Here is a 25,470-nt window from a genome sequence, read left to right on the forward strand (position 1 = left end):
AATCATTTATGTATGTAAATGAATGTCAACAGCTCTCAAATATAAACCCCTTATTTTAAAAAGTACTAAATATGTTGGGATTGAAGGAAACCCTGTAATCTTTGCATACCCCTTTGGGTTAAAAATGAAAACAAAATGGCTAAAAACAAGAACTATTTAATATCTGTATATGCATAGGTGCTTTTATTTATTTTTTTTTTAACGTTTATTTATTTTTGAGACAGAGAGAGACAGAGCATGAACAGGGGAGGGGCAGAGAGAGAGGGAGACACAGAATCGGAAACAGGCTCCAGGCTCTGAGCCATCAGCCCAGAGCCCGACGCGGGGCTCGAACTCACGGACCGCGAGATCGTGACCTGAGCTGAAGTCGGACGCTTAACCGACTGAGCCACCCAGGCACCCCTGCATAGGTGCTTTTAAAACCTTAAAATCATGGGCACCTGGCTGGCTCGGTTGGTAGGGCACATCCGTGACTCTTGATCTCAGGGTTGTGAGTTCAAGCCCCACGATGGGTGTGGAGCCTACTTTAATGAATGAATGAATGAAACCTTAAAATCATGTGGCTATTGATTAAAATTTTAGAAATAAAACCTTTTTAATTCAAGGGAAAAAACAACTTGGAGGACAGTCGAAAAGAGTCACATTCTGGAAACCACTTACTGTTGATTTTACCCAGACATGTTAAGTGGCCATTGGAACTGTAGAAGAAATGCAAGATACAGGGTGAACATTAATAGTATATCCCCATAGGAGATCCTGTTTAAGCCCAGCAGAAGCCAATTGCTCTTTTCAAAGGAGAAAACAAAGTTTATCCCTTTCATTCATCCCATTTCATTTAATACCTGAATAATACTAGCACTTTTAACCTAAACAACCCAGCTTTGAAATGAGCAAATAATTCATTCTTTCCCAAGTATTTTATACTGTGTCTAGGAAAATCTTGAGCCTTGGTTTCACAGCCTGTTCTTCTTGTGGTTATATAAAATAGAAACAACCCACCAAAGTGTTCAGATCCAAGCTTCAAATGAATAGCAATGTTCTGTTTACTTAGGGGAGGCAATTCTATTCAGGTCCCAAAAGCATGGCATACTATACTTCAAAATTATTTCCACACAACAGTTCAGAACCCTTCTGAAAAACTACAGCCTATTTTAACAAGCCAGTAAAAATGCAAGGCACTCTTGGGGCACCTAGATGGCTCAGTCGGTTAAGTGACTTCAGCTCAGGTCATGGTCTCTCAGTTTATGAGTTTGAGCCCCACATCAGGCTCTGAGCTGTTGGCACAAGCAGCTGTTTGTGCCAACAGCTCAGAGCCTGGAGCCTGCTTCGGATGCTCCTCCCTCTTTCTCTGCTCCTCCCCTACTCACGCTCTCTCACAAACAAATAAACATTAAAATTTTTTTTAAATGCAAAGTACTCTCAAAATAATTGTAACATGGCAAATAAAATAAACATCCCAGAGGGGCGCCTGGGTGGTTCAGTTGGTTAAATGTCCGGCTTCGGTTCAGGTCATGATCTCGCAGTTCACCTCGGAGCTCTGTGCTGACAGCTCAGAGCCTGGAGCCTGCTTTGGAATCTGTGACTCCCTCTTTCTCTGTCCCTCTCTCATTCACACTATGTCTCTGTCTCTCAAAAAGTAAATAAATGTTTAAAAAAAAAAAGTTTTTTTATTTTTAATTTTTTTTAATATATGAAATTTATTGTCAAATTGGTCCCCATACAACACCCAGTGCTCATCCCAAAAGATGCCCTCTTCAATACCCATCACCCACCCTCCCCTCCCTCCCACCCCCCATCAACCCTCAGTTTGTTCTCCATTTTTAAGAGACTCTTATGCTTTGTCTCTCTCCCACTCTAACCTCTTTAAAAAAAAGGTTTTTAAATAAACATCCCAGAAAATGTGACCCCTTCAAAAACTGCTAGTTTTTGGGGTGGGAGCTCAAATGCAGTTGCCAAATGAAATAGCAAAAAACTGTGTCTCTAAAACAACTGCTTGAAGGGTAAACCTGACAATGGAAAGTGTACAGTAAAAGAGACCCCCAAATGGGTTAGGATTAAATATAAAGTTTTACTTCCAGGGGCGCCTGGGTGGCTCAGTCGGTTAAGCGTCCGACCTCAGCTCAGGTCATGATCTCACAGTTTGTGGGTTCAAGCCCCGCGCCGGGCTCTGTGCTGACAGCTGGGAGCCTGGAGCCTGCTTCAGGTTCCGTGTCTCTTTCTCTCCCTGCCCCTCCCCCACTTGTGCTCTGTCTCTCTTGTCTCTCAAAAATAAATAAAAATGTAAAAAAAAAAATTTTTTTTTTTTTAAGTTTTACTTCCTTTTTGACTCACAGACTCTGAAAAGGAAACAGAGGGATCACTGAGATTTCCCCGCTCCGGTAGATTGTAGATCGGAAGTGGCTGCTTTGTCATTCCTCTGACCTCTACCTGAGGATGAATGTCTTCCCTGTGTTTGTTTACGTCTCCAATTTCCCACAGGGTCTATTAATTTCTTTGTCCACCTACCTCTCAACTCCTGATGTAGTTACTCCTACAAATTAAAAAAAAACCAAAAACAGTATACCTACTGACTTTTTGTCATATTTGATTCCCCAGACTATTACTTTCTATAATTTCATTTTTCAATGAATATTTTAATATTTTGTATACTGAGGTCTGCAAACTTCTCCCTCTGAACTCTTCTCTTTAAGAGACACTCCTCATTCCTTCACAGACGCAAGTCCCACAAATGTTCCGAGACAGTTTTCAGGAATCATCTCTGATAAACATGCTATCGTGCTTTCCCCACAGTCTCTATAATTATAAACATGTGTCCTTAATCCATCTGGACTTTATTTTCATGAATGATGTTTTCCAGTTATCTCATCGCCGATAATCGCCTCTCCACAGAGACACATGAGTGTGGTTCCCTCCCGACAGGGCCAGGGACACACAGGCGAGCTCTGGGGCAACAGCACCCCACCGCTTCCTCCCATCTACACCACCTGACCTGCACCTCAGTGGCCTCATCTATAAGGAAATACCCTCAAGTCACATGTCCCAAGGTTGTTGGGGCAATTAGAAACAATAAATGTAAAATATCTAGCACAATGTCTGACACAGTGGATACCCGATAAATAGGAACTATTTTAATTATCTAGTTTCTAATGGGAATACAAAAGTAATATGCCAAAAAATTCACTTCGGAACTTCAAGAACATCAGGTTTAACCAACTAAATGTTAAAACACATTATTTTAATTAAAAGTTAATTCTATTATAAACTCATCTTATTTTATCTTTTTATATTTTAACTAAAAAACTACCGTATTCTATCTGTATCAACACACAGTAGCACTAATTAATTGAGATTTCTCACTTTAACTCCATCCCTCAACCAACATTCTGGTGTGGCTTACTGAAACTGATGGGTGTGGTTCTGAAAACAAGGCTGGGCGAGGCACTAAAGATAAGCCAACTAACCATCTGTTTCACTGAACAAATTTAAGTGAACTTCAATGTATTCTATGCTGTTTGTATTTCCAAAATCCATCTGATAAAACTGGTACAGAAAGAACCCGGCTTGGGTCGTCAACAAAATTCCATTTGCCTCTCAATGCTAACTGATTTATAAACCCCACTGAATTCACATTAGAGTGCAGACCCCAGGACCAGACCACCTGGATACCGATCTCAGTCCACCACGTACTAGCTCTGGTCATCCCTGGGCACGTTTCTTCATCTCTCTATGTAAGCTGTAGTTTTTTCATCTGTAGAATGAGAATGACAGCATTATCTACCTCCCTGGTTTAAGATTAAATGAGTGAACTCAGCACTGCTGAGAGTTCCCTGACAGCGGGCGTCACTGCTCTGTGCTGTCAATCTTTAATACAAAAGCGAGACTGCACGCTTACTGAAGGCAGGAGCTACTATACCACTTTACCTTCGACATTCCCAACACAGTACTTGGAGCACAGACCTTAAACAATGCTTATTAATAAAAGGGGGAAAAAGGGCAATGAGACAAAACCTTAGAAGAGTAAATTTTTAGCACCAGAAGGAAATTTAAAAGTCATCCAGTCACTTTACAGATGATAAAACTGAGCAAAGTCGTGACTTTACTACCAAAGTCTCACATGCTGGCCAAGCTAGCGCCAGCTCCTCCTACACCAGGAACGCCAACACATCTCGCTACACTAACCCTCAAAAGTGTGCATTTTACAATCACCTCATACTGAATATGCTTTCCTAAGTTTTAAACCACTATTCCACATTCACAACCACTATTTCCATTGTGTTTTACCTTTTAACTACCACACCATTCCTCTTGTAGCTCAGAAGAGCACCCCCTCACCCCATCTGCTTGAAATATCCTATAATCTCTGCGCTTCTGCTGCAGTTCTATGGGTCCCTTATTATCCTTACCCACCTCCAAGTCTAGCTGGATTAGATTTAAGTTTGTGATTATGAAATAAAAACTAAACAAGAACAAAAAGAATAGTGAAGCATCAATATAATATCCAAGGACAGAATGGGTAACAATTTTACCTAACTGAAAGACACAAATCCCCAAATACCAAGCAAAATAAAGAAAAATACATATCTTATACATACAGTAATGAATCTATAGAATAGCAAAGGCAAAAAAAAAAAAAAAAAAAGATCATCTACAAAAGAATAACAATTAGACACTGGCAAGCTTGTAACAGAAACAACAAAAGTGGAGGAATAGAGTATCTTCAAAATGCTAAAAGGAAATAACCGGCAATCTGGATTTGTATAACAAGCAAAACTATCTCTTAAGAATGTGTGTGAAAATAGTCACTTCAGATAAACAAAAACAACAGTACCATCTACAGACCTGCAGAAAAGGAACTTCTAAAAAAGAAAAAATGATCTCAAGGGAAAACAAATCAGAAATGCCATGGGGGGGGGGGCGGTGCCTGGGTGGCTCAGTCAGTTAAGCGTCTGGATTCAGCTCAGGTCATGATTTCATGGTTCATGAGTTCGAGCCCCACATCAGGCTCTATGCTGACTGCTCAGAGCCTGGAGCCTGCTTCAGATTCTGTGTCTCCCTCTCTCTTTGCCCCTTCCCCATTCATGCTCTCTCTCTCTCTCTCTCTCTCTCTCTCTCTCTCTCTGTCTCAAAAACAATAAGGGGTCTGACTCTTGATTTCGGCTCAGGTCACGATCTCACGGTTTGTGGGATGGAGGCTGTGGTGCTCTGTGCTGACAGTACAGTGCCTACTTAGGATTCTCCCTCTCTTTCTCTTTCTCAAAAATAAACAAACATTTAAAAATGAAAATAGAAAGTTAGAATCAAGGCTTGCCTGGTTAAATAAAAAAGAATACAAAATGTGAAATGATAGAAAAAATACAAATTTATCAGAATCACCAAAAACGTAACCGTACTAAATTATGCCAGTTAAGAGACAGAAATTACAATTAGTGTGGTAGGCTGAATAATGGTCACCAAAGACATTAGTTCTCATCCCAGGAGCCTGTAAATGTTATTTTACATGACAAAGACTGTGGAGATGTGATTAAAGATTTGGAATGATGAGATTATCCTGGATTACCAAAATGCAATTGCCAACAAAAAGAACTGCAGAAGGAAATGTGACTACAGATTTATAAGACAAGAGGGTGGTGGGACCAGAACCAGAGACACAGAAACTGGAGCAAAGCAGCCACAGCCAACGAAAGCCGCAGCCACAAGCTGGAAGAGGCAAGGAGCAAATTCTCCTCTAAGAAACTCCAGAGAGGTTACAGCCTTGCCATCACCTTGACGTCAGTTCCATGGTACTGATTTTGGACTTCTGGCCTCCAGAACTACAAAACAATAATCTCTGTTGTTTAAAGGTACCAAGTTTTAGGTAATTTGTTATGGTATCCACCAAAGGAAAAATAAAGTAAAAACAAATATATCAATAAAGCATAAGCACAGAACATAAAAGTTTGCAAGTAAATGGATAAAAATAGGTATTCCAGGCAAACACCAACCAAAAGAAAACTGAAGTTTCTGTGTTAATATGAAACCAAAAAAAGACCATAGAAAATAAAAGCATTTACTTGGGACAGAAAAAGCCACTCCATAATGAGAAAAAGTTCATTTCAAGAGAAAGATTAAAAATAATAATAAAATAGTCTCAAGACATATGAACCAAAATTTGCTGGAACTCAGAGAGAAACTGACAAATCTACCATCATAATGGGGAACTAAAACATTGCTCAATTATTAATAGGCAAAGAAGTCAAAAATCAGTGAATAGTAAATAGAAAATAAGAATAATCAACAAGTTTATCTCCAGAAATATACAGAACTTTGCACCTCGCTGCTCTCTAAAAACAATTAAAGAATATACACTTGGGGCACCTGGCTGGCTCAGTTGGAAGTGTGTTGATCTCAGGATAGTGAGTTCGAACCCCACATCGAGTATAGAGATTACTTACACACATACATACAAGAATATATGTTCTTCTCTAGAATACAAAAAACATTCATAAATATTAACCACACCTCTGGATAGAAATTTTTTAAATCTCAAATTCCGGGGTGCATGGGTGGCTCAGTCAGTTGAGTTTCTGATTTTGGCTCAGGTCATGACCTCGCGGTTCATGGGTTCATGCCCCGCATCAGGCTCTATGCTGACAGCTCAGAGCCTGGTGCCCGCTTAAGATTCTGTGTCTCCTGGGGCATCTGGGTGGTTCAGTTGGTTAAGTGTCCGACTTTGGCTCAGGTCACAATCTGGTAGTCTGTGAGTTCAAGCCCCACGTTGGGCTCTGTGCTGACGGTTCAGAGCCTGGAGCCTGCTGTGTCTGCGTCTCTCTCTGCCCCTCCCCACTCACACTCTGTCTCTCTCTCAAAAATAAACATTAACAAAAAAATCTTTTTAAAGATTCTGTCTCCCTCGCTCTCTGCCCCTCCCCCACTCACACTTGCGCTCTCTCGCTCTCTCTCTCTCTCTCTCTCAAAAATAAATTAAAAATACAAACCATTTCTCTGGTCACAATCCAATGAAAACATATCAATAATAGAAATTTAAAAATTTTTACATGTGTATTAAATATATATGTATACGTATGTATACATAAACATATATATTTCAAAATTTAAAAGCACGCTTATAAACAACTAATGGGCCAAAGCAAAAATCATAATGAAATTTTAAACACACATAATGAAAAGATAATACTTGAAAACTACTGGCTTCCCTAAAGAGCTACTTTTAGAGAAAGGTAGACTTAAACACTTTAAGTGACCAACTTCTAAGAACTTAGAAAAAGAATAAACTTCACACATTCAGCAATCCATAACCCTCCCTATGCTTTATTTATTTATTTTTTCTAATCCTTAAAACAACTCTGAAAGTTAGATTATAGCTATAGCTAAAAATGTGCTGATTACCTGAGTTTAAAAGCACAAAGCACATATCCTTTCACAGGGAAAAAAAAAATGTATGTACATCACATCTCAAAACGCAATTCATGTATCCACTCTGGCAAACAACACGCAGCCTTGATTTTTACTGGGAATGAAGATGATGTCATGGCTTTTTTCACAGCACAGTGAAATCTGGGGTCAATGGCCTCAAAAGCTGAAATAATGTACAAATAACAAAAAAAAAAGTACTGGCAATCTCCCATAGTTGTAGTCATGAAAATCTGCACTATTTTCATGAGGATTCTACTTCATCCTAATGCATTATGAAGCAATAAAAATGGAAATTATCCACCAAGAAAAATTAAAATATACTTTAAAACAGAACTGTTAGATTTTTAAGAGCTGTTAGCTTTATTTTTATAAGATACAAATGATAAAAGTAACTGTGGGTGAGCAGCATGAAACATCTCAATGATTCCAACAGCCCTAACAGGCATCCATCTAGTGTCCCTCCCAAAGACGTGAGCAGGAGCACCTGTGCAGCCTCATGGGCTTCTTCTCTGACCTGCAGAGCCATGAGCCCTACAAGTGGGACCTCTGTTCTTGTTATCTTTTTTTTTTTTTTTTTAATTTTTTTTTCAACGTTTATTTATTTTGGGGACAGAGAGAGACAGAGCATGAATGGGGGAGGGGCAGAGAGAGAGGGAGACACAGAATCGGAAACAGGCTCCAGGCTCTGAGCCATCAGCCCAGAGCCTGACGCGGGGCTCGAACTCACGGACCGCGAGATCGTGACCTGGCTGAAGTCGGACGCTTAACCGACTGCGCCACCCAGGCGCCCCTGTTCTTGTTATCTTCAATTCCTCAATGCTCAGTACAAATCCTGGTAGATGGAAGTCTTTTTAAAAAGTTCAGTAAGGGGCGCCTGGGGGGCTAAGTCGGTTGAGCATCCAACTTCGGCTCAGGTCATGATCTCATGGTTCACAGGTTCAGGACCCGTGTAGGGCTCTGTGCTGACAGCTCGGAGCCTGCAGCCTGCTTCATATTCTGTGTCTCCCTCTCTTTGCCTCTCCCCCACTTGCGTGCTTCCTCTCTCTCTCAAAAATAAATAAACGTTTAAAAAAAAAAAAAAAACCTTCAGTGAATTAAAAAGTCTCCTAAACGCTATTATCATTTAGCAACTAGAGACAAAGAAAATTCATACTTTCATCGTTTGACTAAAAGTTAGAAAAGAAATGCTTCCTTTCCCTGAAGAAATTCCCTGGTTTCTAAAACAATCAGTCTAACACCCTAGGCAAAAACAGAGCACATTAAATATTCCAGATTCTCTAAGTCAAGGTCATTCCTGATATTCATGCTGTCAAAACACATTGTGCTTCAGTCCCTGGAGATGATGCTCCACACAAACTGAGATAGGGAGTATCTGGATTGTGGGGTTACTAGTTCCCCAAAGATGAGTGCATTAATGTCACATCCCTTCCTACTGAAGTAGACAGGCCTAAAGGGAGCTCATTTCATGAGACTCGAGCACCATTTCTAATCCTCGCTGCCTGCCTGAAGCTCTATGCAACAATAACTTGATTAATGGTATCATCTGGGAATGAGGTTGGCCCGTTAACTAAAATATTCTTAAATCTTGGAAAGCATGTTCAACCACAAAGTCCTTGCTAAGCTGCAAAAATGTACAGCTGTACATGACACAAACATCTCTGCACAGAGCTTTGACTTACTAAAAAAAAAACACACACACACAATGGTAGCGGTTAATAAACAGGGCTCTCTATTGCTTTTCTGTGCCTTTCACTATTAGCGTCCACGTCTCCCTAGTCTATGAGGATTCTACTTCATCCTAGTGCATTATAAAGCAATACAAATGGAAATTATCCACCAAGAAAAAATAAAATATACTTTAAAACAGATCTGTTAGAACTACTCTATACACTGGAAAAGAGGAAAGAAAGGGAAAGTGCACACGGACAGCACACCTGTGCACCATAAGCAGTCACAAGTTCTCCCTGCGGCCCCACGACACCTTCTAGTTAGACGGGACTGTTAGTGTTACTACTCCTACAGAAAGGAAAAGGAGTTCAGAGAACTTCACCAACTTGATCCAGGGCCACACGCTCTGAGCAGCAAAGCTGGCACTGCATCCTGACACCATCTCCCTAATCCCCGGTGCTACACCAACAGTCGACCACGGACTCGCTGCAGTGAGCCTGAGCTCCTAATGCAGCATTTGCAGGTTTACGGTTGGACTGAGATACCATAAAATTCACCCAATTAAAGTGTGCAGTTCAGCAGTTTCTCGTTTATTCACAGAGATTGCAACCTTCATCACAATCTAATTTTGTAACATGTTCCACACCCAAGAAGAAACCCCACACACGCACAGTCTCTTGCAGGCTCTCCCCACTCTCCCCACTCGTACTCCGTCCTCTTCCCCGTTTCTCTTTGGCTTAGCATAAGGTTTTCCAAGTTCGTCCATGTGAAGCATGTATCAACACTTCATTCTTTATTGTTGCCAAATACTGCTCCATTGCATGGATATACCACATTTTGTGTATCATCTATCAGTTCATAGACGTTTGGGGTTGTTCCTATCTTTTAGCTATTAAGAATTACACTGCTGTGAGGGGCGCCTGGGTGGCGCAGTCGGTTAAGCGTCCGACTTCAGCCAGGTCGCGATCTCGCGGTCCGTGAGTTCGAACCCGGGGCAGGCTCTGGGCGGATGGCTCAGAGCCTGGAGCCTGTTTCCGATTCTGTGTCTCCCTCTCTCTCTGCCCCTCCCCCGTTCATGCTCTGTCTCTCTCTGTCCCAAAAATAAATAAACGTTGAAAAAAAAAAATTAAAAAAAAAAGAATTACACTGCTGTGAACATTCGTGCACCAGCTTTTGTGTGGACGGATGTTTTCACATGGCATTTGCATTTTCAAAGTGTTTTAATAACATTCTCTCCTTTGTATCTTTTTTTTTAATGTTCATTTATTTTTGAGAGAGAGAGAGAGAGAGAGAGAGAGAGAGAGAGAGAGAGTGGGGGAGGGGCAGAGAGGGAGACAGAATCAGAAGCAGGCGCCAGGTTCTGAGCTATCAGCGCATAGCCCGATGTGGGGCTCGAACTCACGAACCGTGAGATCATGACCTTAGCCAAAGTCAGATGCTTCACTGAATGAGCCAACTGGGTGCCCCTCTCTTTTGCATCTTAAAACTGCTTCATTTTGTGATGGAGAAAACTGAGGCTCAGAGCAGTAAAGTGACTTTTTCACCTACTGCTCAATCACTCTCAGTTAACCAGCAGTAAACCCACACCTCCCAGCTGAAGACGGGCTCCTTCACAACCCTACACTGCTCCATCTCCCCTGCAGGGAATTTCAAGCAAGAGCAAGCAGATGAGAGGAACCGTAATTGTAGATACAAGTCATTCTAAGTCAACCCATAAGGCAAATTTACATTGAGCCTTTCAGAGTAAGAGAAGGGAAGAGCAAACAAAGTGCTCAGGACAGGGTATTCTAAAGGCCCCCCCTCAAGTGATGGCCTTCTCTTCCCCGTGCAGACTGCAAAAGCTGCCACTGCAGGGCACCGTGTAGGCACACAAGGAATAGATACCTACTGAGTCCTGTCCCTGCGGGCAGCCGGGGGCCTGGTGCAAGCCTGCACGTGCCTGCGGGTTCCATCATGACATCAGCCTCTGGGGGCTGGATGCAGAGCTAATTTGTTCTGATACAGGTGACAATATCTAGGGGGCACAAAGTACTATGGCCAGTTGTATAACTTCTCTTTCCCAACCTCCTGAAACAGTTGCTAGGCTTACGGTATTTCTGGTAATACAGTTCAGAAACAAAGGTTCATAATTGCATGAGTAATATGTAACAGCCATTTACTGACAGCCTGCTAGGTACCAGGTACCTTACAATAACTGTGTAAGTTAGTTATGTGGAAACACTTTATTTGGGGGAAACATATCGCTAGTGGGAGCATAAGTTGGTGTAACTTCTAAGAAGCAAAATTTGGAAACAGCTATGGAAGCCAAAGCGCAAATATCCTTGGGCCAGGCAATTCACTCCTCGGAATATCCCTATAAATATACTTCAGAGTGCCCAAAGATGGAGATGCAAGAATACTAACTGAAACATTTTATAACAGCAAGATTCAGAAAACAAACATCAATCAATACAGCAGTGATTAAATGACAGTCTACTTGTAAAATAGGATGCGTGAGACTTAAGGAGAACGAAATAGATTTCTGTGTGGGCATTCTCTGAGATGTATTAAGGCAGAGCAAGATCAGTATCACCATGTGTAGCTATTTCTAATTTTTTTCTCGTACAGTTTATTAATTTTTTGCAACCTGTTCCTTGTTTGTTTGCTTTAAGCGAGCTCCATGCCCAATGGAGCCTGAACCCATGGCCCCGAGATCAAGTCGCACAGTCTACTTACTGAGCCAGCCAGGCACCTCTACAGGAGGTATATGTGCCAACCACCCTTCTGGCTGTGTGATCTCAGGCAAGTTACTTAACAGCTTCCTCATCTTCAAAGCAGGATAACAACAGTACTTCCCACACAGTGCTCAATAAAAAATTACCTGTGGCTACTGCTGTAATTTAACGATTATAGAATCATGACACTACTAGAATAGTAACATTAGTAATTTCGCTGTTGCTGTTATTAGATGGGCTCCAAAAAAAAAATCCATTTCATACCTACACTTCCCAGCGTCGGGCATTAGGCAGATACGAGAAACCGACCTTCACCATCTGCTCCGTCTCCTCGAGCTCACGGCCTAGCTGTGACACCTAGCCCACGTGGCCTGCCCTGGTCGGTATCTGCCACCGACAGGCAACAAAAAACACCGTGTGGTGAGATGGAGCTCCACTCCCACTGCCCGAACACCTGCTCCCAGACACACAGAGATTGGAGCTCTGATCAAATGGCACCTCCTCAGTCAACTCTGTCCTCCATCTAAAATAGATCCTGCTGCCATCATCCTCTATTTCCCCATGCCTCCAGTCTTCACAGCAGTTACTACTACCTAATGTAACATTCGTTCCTTATCTCTCATTCTAGAATAGAAGTTCCCCAGAGGGGGAATGTGTCTGTCCGCTGTGCCTACAAAAATACCCAACACGTAAGAGGTGCTCAGTAAGTATATATGAAGAGATGGGACTGATATACAAGTTAACATGGAACAGAAAATGTGCTTGCAAAATAACATTTTTAAAAATTACTGTTGTTATTTTATCCTGGCAGAGAGGGTTCTCAAGGCACTGTTAAAAGATAAGTGTCCTACAGACTCTAGTCCTACTGTATTTAAAATGCCAGTTTTTGGGGCGCCTAGGTGGCTCAGTCGGTTGAGCGACCGACTTCGGCTCAGGTCATGATCTCACGGTTTGTTGAGTTCGAGCCCCGCATCGGGCTCTGTGCTGACAGCTTGGAGCCTGGAACCTGCTTCTGATTCTGTGTCTCCCTCTCTCTCTGATCCTCCCCCACTCATGCTCTGTCTCTCTCTGCCTCAGAAATAAATAAACATTAAAAAAAATTAAAAAAAATAAAATGCCAGCTTTTTCCTATATAGCATAAACTCATTTAAAAAAAAAAAAAGCCTTGTCAAAATACACTGAACACTTATAAACTAACAACTATCAGAAACAATGTACATTAGTCATAACAATTGTTTAAAAAGATACTTCTGGAATAAAGCTCAAAGGGTAAAATGAATTAAACTTGTTCCCCTTCATTCCTTCCAATTCAAGTTTCCTGCATGTAGGTCAGAATAAGCATTAACTATTAAACAGTTCTGTTAAAATTTAATATTATGCTATGTTAAGATTCCTAACTATTTTAAGGAGACATGTGATTGCCAGTAAGCACTGACCAAACTAAGGGGGTATTAACATATTTACTGTTACTGACCAAATCTTAGATTCAGTTTTGAAAACCTTAAAAAATAGGGAATTCAAAAAAGGACATCCCTTCTACTTGCCAAAATAACTTTGCAAAGTGTGGAGGAAAATAAAAACAAAACAACATGTAGGATTCACAAGTTCACAAGTAAGTAGGTATTTTTTAGTGAATTTAGATTCTCAAGAAGGCTATGAACTTAACCTATATAAAAAGAAAAAGAAAATGTTGCAATTCACCAATTTTCCACCGAGAAAAATTTTAAAGTCCTGCTGCTGACATAACAGAACAATCTTCAAGAATATTTATAGGAAAAAATAACTCTTCATAACACAACAATGTAAAATTTACAATGCCTGGTATCTAATAAAAAATTACCCAACAAGCAAAGAACAGGAAAATATAACCCATATTGAGAAAATAATCAAAACTCACCCAGAACTGAAAGATAAGTTAAAATTAGCAGACAAGATCATTAAAACAGTTGGTAAAACCATATTCTGTATTTTCAAAATCTTAAGTAGAGAATTGGAAGATATAAAAATACAAATAAGGGCACCTGGGTGGCTCAGCCGGTTGAGCATCCGACTCGATTTCGGCTCAGGTCAAGATCTCACAGTTGTGGGATTGAGTGCCTCGTCAGGTTCTACACTGAGCATGGAGTCTGCTTGGGATACTCTCCTCCCTCTCTCTGTCTCTCTGCTCCTCCCCTGCTCGTGCTCTCTCTCTCTCTCTCTCTCTCTCTCAAAATAAATAAGCTTAAAAATTTTTTAATAATAGATAAAATAAAATAAAAAATTAAAATGATGCAAACAGAACTTTTTAATTTAATGTTACTTATTTTTGAGAGAGAGACAGAGACAGAGCACGAGCAGGGGAGGGGCAGAGAGAGTGGTAGACACAGAATCTGAAGCAGGCTCCAGGCTCCGGGCTGCCAGCACAGAGTTTAAAGTGGGGCTCGAACTCACAAACTGTGAAATCATAACCTGAGCCGAAGTTGGACGTTTAACCGACTGAGCCACCCAGGGTCCCATGATACAAACAGAACTTCTAAAGATGAAAGCCACAAGGATCTAGGAGTACTGATTCATAGGGGCGCATGTACCCCAATGTTTACAGCAGTGCTATCAACAATAGCCAAATTATGGAAAGAGCCCAAATGTCCATCAAATGATGAATAGATAAAGAAGATGTGGTTTATATATACAATGGACTACTACTTGGCAATGAGAAAGAATGAAATCTTGCAATTTGCGACAATGTGGATGGAACTGGAGGGTATCACACTAAGTGAACTAATTCAGTCAGAGAAAGACAGATATCATGTTTTCATTCATATGTAGAATTTGAGAAAGTTAACAGAAGACCATTGGAGAAGGGAACGGAAAAATAAGTTATAAACAGAGAGGGAGGCAAACCATAAAAGACTCTTAAATACAGAGAACAAACTGAGGGCTGATGGGGGGTGGGGAGGGGAGAGGAGAAAATGGGTGATGGACACCGAGGAGGGCACTAGTCGGGATGAACACTGGGTGTTGTATGTAAGCAACGAATCATGGGAACTTAAGAGGAAGAGCTAAGAGCACACTGTATACACTGTATACATACACTGTATGTTAGCTAACTTGACAATAAATTATATTTAAAATATATATGTACAAAAGTAAAAAATAAAGATGAAAGCTACAATGCGTAAGATGAAAAATTACATTGAACGAGACTAACGGTAGATTAAACACTGCAGAAGAAAAATTAGTGAATGTGAAGATACAGTAATAAAAACTATCCAAAATGAAACCTACAGAGAAAAGACAATCGAATAAAAGGGCATCAGTGAGCTGTGGGATAACTTTTAATGGTGTAACATGCATGGGATTGGAGCCCTCAAAGCAGACAACATGGAGAAGGAACAGAAAAAAAGTGTGAAAAATAATGGCCAAGATTTTCCCAAACGTGATGAACACTACAAACCCAAAGATCCAAGAAAAAAAGCTCAATGTACCCCACAAGCACAAAAACATGTACACAAAGCACATCAAAATACGACTGCTCAAAACCAGTAACAGGGAAAAAATTTTAAAGCAGCCGTAAAAAAGGACATGTCACGTAAAAGAACAAAAATTAGGATGACAGCAGATTTCTTGCAGGAAATGATGCAAGTAAAAACCCAGTGAAGCAATACCTTTTGAAAAAGTAAAAATTAAAAGGGTTGAGCCCAACGGTTTCAAGTTCCAAGTCTTCTGGCTCAAATCTACACACCTCTGTGTAGCAAACTTCTAGGGCAAGACCACCTTTGAATTGCAAGGATTACGTTTTCTTAGATGTAATATACCAAACATCTGCTTTCTTAGTACATACACCCAAAAGGCAGGAGATAAATATTTGTTGGGAGTTCATCTAAGAGAATTTACTGCAACCTGTGGGCCAGGTATAATGCTACCAGTTCACTTACGTTATATCTAATCCCCATAAATATGCCAAATGAAGTAGGAAATAGCTCGTTTTACAATTCAGGAAACAAGGGGTTAATTTGGCATAGAAAATTACACAGTGAGGTGTAACCAGGTCTTTCTAATTCCAAATAGCTCTTTCTATTAAAGTACAATTGAAATATATTAAAGGGAAAATGTAAAATACAAAAGTTCATTCCGGAACAGAGCTAGAATAATAAAATGGAGAATTCTATTCAAAGAAAGTAAAGCAGATTTCTTCATGAAAACAAACAACAGTCTTTTTTCCACTTATTATAACGAACAGGCCTCCAACAACTGCCCTATGCCCAATACGACATGGTATTTCAGAACAGTGTTTCTCATACACAGTTCCTTAATGGATGCAACAAAACACAGGCCACTAGCAGACAAAACAATTTGGTTCAGGAGAGAGGTCTAGTTCGATCCAATGATAAAACTTAGACCCTGGCCAGAAATCAGCAAGTCATGATTCCCCCCACCCCCACCCCCGACCCAGCCAGATGCTTTCATAAGGGCCACAAGTTAAGATTAATATTTAAAGGTTGAAAAAATGATATTAAACATAAATAATAACAGATGATAGACATGCAAATCAATTCAGATTTCAGCGTCCATAAAGAAGGTTTTATTGGAACAGTCATGCACATTCATTTGCATATTGCCTATGGCTGCTTCCTGCAACAACAGTAGAGCTCAATAGTTGCAACAGAGACCCTACAACTCTCAAAGCCTGAAATACCTATTATCTGGCCCTTTACAGAGAATTTGCCAACCACTGCTTTAAGGGAACAGATGACCCACACCACTTTTAACAATCTGCCATGAACGTTACTCCTCACAACTTAGCTTTTAAAAAATAACTGAAGATCGCTAACGCAACAACTATTTCTTGAGGACCTACTCTGTGCCAGGCATTGTGCTGGACTCAAAGACAGCAGTAGTGAGGCACAGCCCTTGCTCTCACGGGGAAGACCAGGACCAACAGTTATAATCAGCTGCCTACAGTGTCAGGACTGAGTATACAGAAGGGAGGCAGCACAGCCTGGTGGTTAAGAGCATCGTCTGTGGAGTCAGGCACCCTTGGTCTGAATCCCAGCTCCACCACCTAACTGTCTGACCTTGGCAATCATCTACACTCCCTTAGTGTTTTCATAGATAATCTCATGAGCACTGAACAGGACTGTTGTAAGGATTAAATGAGCTATTACATAAAAGCACAACGCCTGGCCTATAGCAGGTACTTAAAAAGATGAAAATTCTAGTTTATAAACTCAATTTTAGAAATTCTGTCTTGCTAATTGAAAGCATATCCCTGGTTTTCAACAATCATTTAAACAGAGAGAAGGACAAATCTCAGCAGAAAATCCAGAGGCACTTCACATGACACACACACCCAATGTGGAAGAAACACCACCTGCACAGAATGGTCGTCTTGGGCCCACTCAACACTGACTGAATGGGGGACCACTGTTCTGGGGAATACATCTGAATCACCTGGTCCAAGGTTGGAATTCAGCAGGTCTAGATGGGATTCCTGCATGTGTGTTTAAACCACAGCCATAAAACATGGTAACAAAAAATTTAATCTTAAGAAACTTCCCATTTCTCCTTCACAGAATGGTATTTTCCCTTTACCCACCGTACCCAGCTCTCAAGGGTGAGTTTAAACTCTACCTTCTTTATGTAGCCTTCCCTGAAGCTTTACGACCTTATGTTTTTAGCTATCATTGTCTTAAGAGTGTGACTTAATTTCCCAAAGACTTAAAGAGACTGAATCTTAAATCACTCATTCCACAAATATTTACTGGGCACCTACTGTGTGCCTGGTTACCATGCTCAGAGCACTGTGGGAAGCAAAACCAAGGTGTTGTAAGAGATAAAACTGGAGATATATATGGGAAGAGGCCAAGCCTTGAAAGCCCAGTCCAGGAGCTCTGGATTTACCGACCAGGGAGAATTGATGAAAAGCTCTAAGAAAGGAAGTGTCATGGTCTAGTCTGTGACTCAGAACTCGTTCTAGCAAAAACACAAAGGGGTCAGCTTAAACAGCAAATAAATTTGCTCTCTGCCTTCATAAAGTATGCTTGCTATGGGAAAAAAAAACATGAGTAAATAAACAAATCATTAAAATTGAAGGACACAAGAAATGTCTGAGTTAGTAACAGGGGAAACCTACTTGAAAGAGGGAGGCAGGATAGGGAGAGTCTCTTTAAGGGACTTTTATGCAGGGGACTAAAAGAGAAGGAGCTGGCCATGCAGAGTGGTATAAAAGCGTTCACTCTAAGCAAAGAGATCAATGTGCGATTCCCTAAATGGGAAGAGCGGGCCTCCAGGAAAATCACTGTAAATGCAGGATAAATGCGCAAGCAGAAGAATGACAGAAAGTGAGCTTGGAGATCATGTTAAGAAATCTGGATTATGTCGTTAAATATAAATGGGAAGTCACTGGGTTTTTGTTTGTGAGATGACTTATTTTATTCTGAGTACATAATCCAACTACATGAACTAAAACACATATCCAAAGATACATAAACTTATCCCACCAAGAGTAATTCTCCCTCCCATGCCATCCCTCAGCCACAGTTCCCTGTCCCTAAAGGCAACCACTTTTATCCATCTTTGAAAGGTTGCAAGCAAGACAGACCATGATCTAATTTACATTGCATGAATAAATCACCCTGGCTGAAATGTGGAAAATGGGTAGGAAGGATGCAGGGAAACCAGCCGGAGGCTGCTGTGCTGATCCAAGGGAGATGTGACGGCTGCTGGGCCCCAGGTGGCGATAGCAGAGATGGCACAGGACTGGTTCAGAATGCATGATGGAAGCATAATTGACAAAACTGATGCTAGCAAAAGAGCATTAATAGCTACAGCTATAGGAACTGTTTTTCACCCCTTAAAATCTATAGGCCTGATATTTTAGACTTTAAAGCTTAAATATCTCAAGAGTTCAGGGAACATGTATGTAGATAGTAGGTGAGAGAACGATAGGTAAGACCAGAAACACAGATTACTACAATGTAATGTTAACAAATCAATTAATAATGGACTCGTGTGTCAATATGAGTTAGATGATTCTATCTCAGAAATGGACTTTGCAAAAAACCAACATAAAACAGTACTGCTGTAATTGAGGAGCTGAAATGGCAGCTATTAAAAAGAAAAAGAAAAATACAAAACTGAAGTCTTTAATATGTGTAGCTGTCAACCACCAAAGAAAGACTAAAGTCTAGTCAACTGAATTTCTGAGTATGAAATCAAACCTATGAGAAGTATTTCCTTCCAATCTGATAACTTAAAATGTACCAGAGAATTCTCATTAACTCATAGTATAAGGGGGGGAAAAGCCATTAATGGATAAGATTTTTAAGTATTCATTAAAAAGCACTTATGTGGTATAGCTGCATAATGGAGTATTATTCAGTCTTCAAAAGGAAAGACATCTTGCCACCTGCCACCAAATGGATGAACCTGGAGGACATTATGCTAAGTGAAGTCAGCCAGTCACAAAAGGACAAATACTGCATGATTCCACTTATACGAGGTATCTAGAGTAGATAAAATCATAGAGACAGAAAGAACAGAAGATGGGCTGAGGGCAAGGGAGAAGGTGGGGATATTGACTTATGGGCACAGAGTTCTAGTTTTACAAGATGAATGAGGTCTGGGATGGATGGTAGTGACGGCTGTACAACAACACGAATGTATACACCAGGAACTGTACATTTACAAATGGTTAAGATGGTAAATTTTATGTTATATGTATTTCACCACAACTAAAAGAGGCCTTTTAAAGCACCATGAGATAATGTGTATATATTACTATCCATCTAATAAAGAGGAGGTATGAATATAACCATAAAATTAAAATGTACAAAGGTTATCTATAGGGAAGAGAGGATAGGTGAAAATGAAGGGACAAAAAGAAGCTTCTTTGCCTATACCTTGTTTCATACGTTTGATTTTGAAAGACTTTTAATATTTTACGTCATTATAAAATAAAATTTTTAAAAAGCAATCCCTAAATATTGAAAGAAAAAAAAAAAAAACTATGCACCGAGTAGTAACAAAATCAGAGTAACTATTCTAAGCGACTTTTTTTTTTTTTAAGTTTACTTATTTGTTGGGGGGAGGGGGAAAGGGCAGAGAGAGAGGAAGAGAGAGGATCCCAAGCAGGCTCCACATGGTCAGCGCAGAGCCCAATGTGGGGCCTGAACCCACGAACCCATGAGATCATGACCTGAGCTGAAACCAAAAGTCAAATGCTCACCCAACTGAGCCCCCCAGGCACCCCTTTAAGTGACTTTAAAACACAGTAATTTGACTTTATATCCCTCACAGGGATGCAAAACAACTCAAATTTTATTAGTCGACAGCAGTTTTAGTATTCTTCTTCTGAGACTCAGATGTGTATGGTGTGGGATGAAACAGTGAGTAGTTCAAATCAAGCTGTTTCTCTTGGAAGAAAAAAAGATACAGGTGTAAGATCAAGAAGGTTAAGTAGGTCTCTGTACAGTAACCTGTGATCTGTGCACCGAAAAGACCTAAAAACAGTGACCCAACCCAACAGCACAGAACTACCCCAGGAGACAGACTGTCATTACTAAACACTGTTTTTCATGAAAAGAAACCAAGGCTCCTTGAAAAAATGGATGACTCCAGGGCTTGGGAAAGAAATGTACAAGATGAGCCTGGTGGGGTGTGTCACACTAGAATGAAGATCAAAGACTTGAGAGTCCTGTTTAAAGGATTTAGGAGCCAAACTGAATAGATTCCTATTGGACAAAGATTAGACAATCTCAGCATCAATAAAGACAATGTCTACAATGGATTGAACCATATCAAATATCAAGTATCGGTGAGTGACACCGATGACACACCATTGACACCGGTGACAATGACACAAGCATGCACAATTCACTGGCAACTTTTAGAGGATTCCAACTCATTTTGAGAACCAGTAAATAATGGAGAGGAATTAAGCATTTATCCTACTCTTCCCAAAAGAGCTAAAATTCAGGGTAACCAAATTACAGAGGAAACATTTCTCTTTATAGAAGCATTCCAGTTAATAAATGATGAAATTATAGGATTAAAATAACATTTTCCAAAGCCTAATAAAATAATGACTCCAGGCACTGAGCATCGAGGGTTGCTAACAAGACCACTAATCATAATCTGCCTACTAACCTACTGAAGTCTTTTTTGCCAAAAATAAATCCTGAATCTGATCACACCTTTTGATTTACCTACCGGTTTACAATCAATTCTGTGTAGTTAAACTACAATACAGAATAAAATCCAGACTGGATATAACTCCCCAGGACAAACCACTCACTGAGTTTCATCAAATAAATTACAAAAGAAGACAAAAGATGGAGGGGGAATCTATAAATTAAAACAAGTCACAATGTATAAATAGCATTTGGATCCTCATTAAAACTGTTATTAAAAAACTGTAAGAGGGGCGCCTGGGTGGCGCAGTCGGTTAAGCGTCCGACTTCAGCCAGGTCACGATCTCGCGGTCCGTGAGTTCGAGCCCCGCGTCGGGCTCTGGGCTGATGGCTCAGAGCCTGGAGCCTGTTTCTGATTCTGTGTCTCCCCCTCTCTCTGCCCCTCCCCCGTTCATGCTCTGTCTCTCTCTGTCCCAAAAAAATAAATAAACGTTAAAAAAAATAAAAAACTGTAAGACAAGAAAATTTTAACACTGGTTGGGTATGTGAAGGTGGATGAGAAATTATTCATGTTTCTGTGATGGTGGTACTTAGGTTTATCTTTTTTAAAAAGATAGTAAATACACATACTGAAATATTTAAGTTAAAATGACACGAAATCTGGGTCTGGGGGGATACAAAGAAAGACTGGCTAGGGGCACCCGGGGGGCTCAGTCAATTAAGCGTCCAACTCTGGATCTCAGCTCAGGTCATGACCTCATGGTTTGTGAGATGGAGCCCCGCCTGGCATTGGGGTCTGCACTGACAGCTCAGAGCCTGCTTGGGATTCTCCCTCCCTCACTCGTGCTGTCTCTAAAAAGACTGGGGTGCCTGGGTGCCTCGGTTGGTTAAGCATCCAACTCTTGATTTCAGCTCAGGTCATGATCTCACGGTTCAAGAGATCCTGTGTCGGATTCCATGCTGACAGTATGGAGCCTGCTTGGGATCCTCTCTCTCTCTCTCTCTCTCTCTCTCTGCCCCTCCCTCCCTCTCTCAAAAAATAATAAACTTAAAAAAAAATAAAAAGACTGGCTATTAACACCTGTTTAAGCTGGATAAGGGTAAGCAGGGAATTACTACACCATTCTCTCTACACATGCATGAGAACAATTAAAGATGTAAAATAAATAAGTCAATTTACACTTTAAGTTTCATATAATAAAAACATCTTTCTTATTAATTGTCAAACCGCTAAAAATTGAGTCAATCAAGGTAAATTTTAACACTGGTCGGATATGTGTTTTTTTAACAATATTTTTTAAAGTATCTTTTAAGGCACTTCGGTATTTACTCTTCTGACAGTACAGCGACTACTTGAAAGAACTAACTGGGAGCTATTATCTACAGAAACAGCCTTTATGGTAAAGTCTGCAACACAAAGCTGAACACCAAACATAACCTTATCAGTACCAGATAATGCCAAAGAGTTAAAGGAGAAAACGGCCGGCTGTACAAATTAACTTTCAGAGAGAAAACTATCCCACCTTTTGGAAACTGGGTAGAATTTACATTCAGGGCACGCAGTGAGCCTCTGTGACTGAAATCTAAACATACCAGCTGCCCTGCTGCAAACCACATCAAAACTCTGAAAAGCAGTTCTGACTGCCAAAACCATTCACTTCCTTTAAAAACACCTTTACGGGGGCACCTGGGCGGCTCAGTTAAGCATCAGACTCTCGGTTCCAAGCTCAAGTCATGATCTTAACAGTCCACGAGTTCAAGCTCGGCATCCGGCTCCGCGCTGACAGTGCAGAGTCCGCTTGGGATTCTCTCTCTCTCTGCCCCTCCCCTGCTTGCTCTTTCTCTCTCAAAAATAAATAAATAAACTTAAAAAAAAAAAAAAAAAAAAGCCTTTACTCTTCTAGCTTTCCCCACAGTCAGATTGGAGGAATGTATTAAAATTTTGGATTTTTGGGGCGCCTGGGTGGCGCAGTCGGTTAAGCGTCCGACTTCAGCCAGGTCACGATCTCACGGTCCGTGAGTTCGAGCCCCGCGTCAGGCTCTGGGCTGATGGCTCGGAGCCTGGAGCCTGTTTCTGATTCTGTGCCTCCCTCTCTCTCTGCCCCTCCCCCGTTCATGCTCTGTCTCTGTCTGTCCCATAAATAAATAAAAACGTTGAAAAAAAATTTTTTTTAATTTTGGATTTTAAGAAATAACTTATACGTTGCTAGCATCGGCCCATTAATTGAAGGCTGAATTGTACAATCTCACCGTCAGATTGGAGGAATATATTAAAATTCTGGATTTTAAAAAATAACTTCTACATTGCTAGCATCGGCCCATTAATTGAAGGCTGAATTGTACAATCTCACCCTGATACAATTCACGCTCCTGGCCAGATACGCCCTCCCCGCTCTGGTGCCTGAACTCTTACTCCTCCACGCGCACTCGCTTTCACTGGAGGCCTCTGTTGTGGTTTTGCAAAGGAGACAGAGTGGACCGAGCCTATTTCTAATCCCCATTAAGATTTCAATGCGTTTTTCACACATATAAAAAAAAAAAAAAATCTTTCCGTAATGACTTACCAGCAATACATGCAGCTATTACACGTGTTTTTATCCTTAGGAATTTAACAGTTGCCTTATGTCATTTAGGCATAAAATTATATGATCACACCACCAGCAGTTTCCGGTTAACCAAAATATTTATTTCAAGGTAGATGTGCAAGAGGTGAACACAAATCACCTACAAAATACCCTGAGCCGTAATTGCAAGGGTACAAACAAATGTTATTGTTAAAGGCAGAAGCCCTCTGCAACCTCCCCAGAACAAACGAAAACCAAGCACAGAGAGGGAGGAAGATGACCGCCAGCCCCTCAGTAACTCCCATCTGCAGGCAGGTTGGGCTGGCACACCCCGTCGTCTGTGAAAACACCAGAGCCCACAGGCAGCACCAGATGCTCGCGACCGTGCCCAAGCCCCGAGCCGTCGGCGCTGCAGGCCACAGACGGGGCCGTCGCGAGCACCCGCCGACCCAGCGCCGGGTCCCGCGCCTCCTCTTCCTCGCGGACCCCCGACCCCACCAACCAGCCCACGGCGAGCTCCCGGGGCGCTCCCAAGAAGCAGTCCGAGTGGCCAGGGATGTGCAGAGCGCCGTCCCCTCCGCACCCGGTCACCGCTGACGACCGCACCGCGGGGACCCCTCCCAGCGCGCCCCGGCGCCCGACTGGAGACCCGCCAGCGCCCCGCCCGGCGCAGCCCCCCACACTCCGCGGAGGCCCCCGCGGGCCGCCCGCCTCCACCCGGCCTCCCGCGCCGCAGGCCCCGCGGCCCGGCCTGCAGCTCCCGGGCCCCTCCGCCGCGCTCTGGGCCCCGCCGCCGCCCCTGCGAGCGGGCCTCACCTCAGGGGCGAATCGCAGGCAGCGCACCGGCTCCCAGGTCCGAGTGCGGCCGCCGCTCGTCGGCTCCGGCTCGGGCTGGGGCTCGGGCTGGGGCTCGGGCTCCGCCCCCTATCCGCCGCGCTCACCCCAGCCCGCAGCTCCGGCCGGCCCGGCCTCTCCGCCCCCTCAGCCCCTGGCGCTGCCCCCGCCGCCGGAGCTGGGTGCGGCCTGCGGCACCGCAGCCCAACAACGCGCTACCCCATAGGTCCACCCCGCGCCGCACCGCCCAGCAAATCTTCCTGCGATTGGCTGACCGTGAGGCGGGCCTTGCGGAAAGGGCGGGGCTCGCGCTGGATGGGGAGGGTAAGGGCGGAGGCCCCGCCTGCGGCCGCCGCGGATCCCAGAGGCCCCACCGGCTGCGGCCCAGCCCGCCCCCTACGCGCAGGGGAGGGTCCCAGCTACCTGCCGGCTGGGCAGGTGCGTGGGCACCGTGGGTCGCGGCCTCACAGGCCTCGTCACGGACGCAGGTGGGCCGGCTCTGCCAGCGGCGCCTGCTCTCCCGGACCCGCTTGTGCACTCGCGCGTTGTGCACTCGCGCGTTGTCGTGGGCCAGACCCTGGTGAAAGACTCGTGCGGGCCAGGTGCCCCGGGATGCGCAGCAGGCGTCCCAAACCGTCCCGTTCCCGGCTTGGGTGGGCGTCCGCTCCCTGCCCACCTCGCGGACTCCTCCAGCGCACGGACCTTTGGACCCGGCCCCCGTGAGCCTGGCCCTGTGCCTGTTTCTGTCCAGAAGCCCCGCAGAGCAGCGGGCGGGACCAGAGGCCGAGTTTGAGGCTGGCAGCCTGGGTGGAGTCAGGACAAGGGGGTCTGTGGATGGTGATAAGGCACCACACACAGGGTGGCCACCTGGTGCCCAGGGCCTACCCTGCTGATGCTTGATGAACGAGCACTGTTCTCCGCAGAGCCAGTAGAATGAGTCTAGGTGGGGGCATTGGCAAGACCAGGACGCCTGCCAGTGACCTGGAGCTAGCCTAGAGACCAGACCAGCACCTCTTAACCTCTCCCTCCTGTTGTCTCATCTGAATATCCCCAAAAGGCCCAGGAGACAGGGAGGCAGAATTTCTTGTTCCCTTTATACCATAGGAAGCTGAGGCCCAGCACTGGGCAGGGGAAGAGCAGCGTGGAACCCAAACCTCCCTCCTCAGC

General features: G+C 42.8%; 1 protein-coding gene across 10 annotated transcripts in view; it reads right to left on the bottom strand.

The window, feature by feature from the left end:
- Positions 1–24,486, bottom strand: part of ADD1 (adducin 1) — an 86,877-nt gene extending 62,391 nt beyond the window's left edge. For 2 of the 10 annotated variants that reach the window (XM_025921811.2, XM_086705586.1), the window contains exon 1: positions 24,286–24,485. The gene's annotated coding sequence lies outside the window, so the exon portion shown is untranslated. Of the gene's footprint in view, positions 1–24,285 lie in introns of all 10 variants that reach the window. The other 8 variants (XM_025921812.2, XM_025921816.2, XM_025921813.2 and 5 more) reach the window with 4 other exon arrangements.
- Between the last annotated feature and the right edge of the window lie 984 nt (positions 24,487–25,470).

This window comes from Puma concolor, chromosome B1 (assembly GCF_028749965.1).
Source record: "Puma concolor isolate L17-30 chromosome B1, mPumCon1.1.hap2, whole genome shotgun sequence".
Lineage (NCBI taxonomy): Eukaryota > Metazoa > Chordata > Mammalia > Carnivora > Felidae > Puma > Puma concolor.